Source organism: Epinephelus moara, chromosome 5 (assembly GCF_006386435.1).
Source record: "Epinephelus moara isolate mb chromosome 5, YSFRI_EMoa_1.0, whole genome shotgun sequence".
Taxonomy (NCBI): domain Eukaryota; kingdom Metazoa; phylum Chordata; class Actinopteri; order Perciformes; family Serranidae; genus Epinephelus; species Epinephelus moara.
In genome coordinates this window covers 3,544,967-3,546,259 of record NC_065510.1, presented here as the reverse complement: position 1 = coordinate 3,546,259, position 1,293 = coordinate 3,544,967, and positions in this window count along the sequence as shown.

Genomic DNA, 1,293 nt, shown 5'->3' with positions numbered 1-1,293 from the left:
TTTTTTTTGCTGCTGTACATTATGTAATAGTTTGCTCTTTATTGTTTGCTCTTTATTATGCTTATGTCTAAGTATCTCAGGAAGTTGTTAGTACTACTCTAATCTACTGTATCAAATATTGCAAGATATGTTACGTTGTCATTTACAATTTTGTCTCCATTTCATATGGGATAATGGTATGCATAGCAGAACAAAGTGAAAAGTCTGCACACTGCAGGGCTCCCAGTGAACAACTTGTTTTTTATTAAAGGAACATTTCGATCAACAGAACTTCCTCAGGGAGTTTGTGAACAGAGAAAGCACAGTGCTTTTTAACAGAGGTGGCAGTCAAAATCAACAACACCTGTTGACTAATTTTATTTTATTTTTTTTAATTTTTAATTTTAATTTTAATTTTAATTTTATATACTTTATTAATCCCCGAGGGGAAATTCAATTTTTCACTCTGTTGTCAATTACACACAGGTCCGAACACACACAAGAAACTAACTAAACAAGACTAAACAAGAAAAACACCACAATGCCACAAGAGAGCATCCTCAGAGAGACGTAAACAGGAAAAAAAAAAAATTAGAATTGTTACAAGATTTTACATCAATATTTAAAATAGTTAAGCTAATGTGAAAATATCAAAAGTTTGACTCTGAGGAAGACGCTTGTCGTCGAAACGTTAGTCCTTGCACCTATTAAATGCACAACTAAGTGACTCGTGTGCTCCAGACTCCTCTTTGGATTTTCCATTGTTTCTCCTTTGAAAATATCAAATGTTTAAGAACATTTGGTAAATATCTTATCCACATTCTGCAGACTTGAGTCTATGTGTGGACAGGCACAAACAACAGAGACAAGAAAAAATGTTACTACCAAAAGCATCCACAAGTTTCTAATATTTTTTTCCTTATTGGTTTTTCATTAAAAACTTGTGGATGCTTTTTGTAGTAACATTTTTTCTTGTCTCTGTTAAATGTTTAATATAGTTTCTTGAATGCAGATTTCTTGCGCCTGTTCACACTTAGACTTAAGTCTGCAGAATGTGGATTAGATATTTACCAAATATTTCTGCCTGGTTAAGGTTTTTAGACATTTGATATTTTCACATTTAACTATTTTAAATATTGATGTAAAAGCGTTGTGGTGTTTCTCTTGTTTAGTCGACAGGTGTTGTTGATTTTGACTGACTGCCATCTCTGTTAAAAGCACTATGCTTTCTCTGTTCACAAACTGCCTGAGGAAGATCTGTTGATCGAAATGTTCATTGAGAGCCCTGCAGTGTGCAGACTTTTCTCTTTGTTC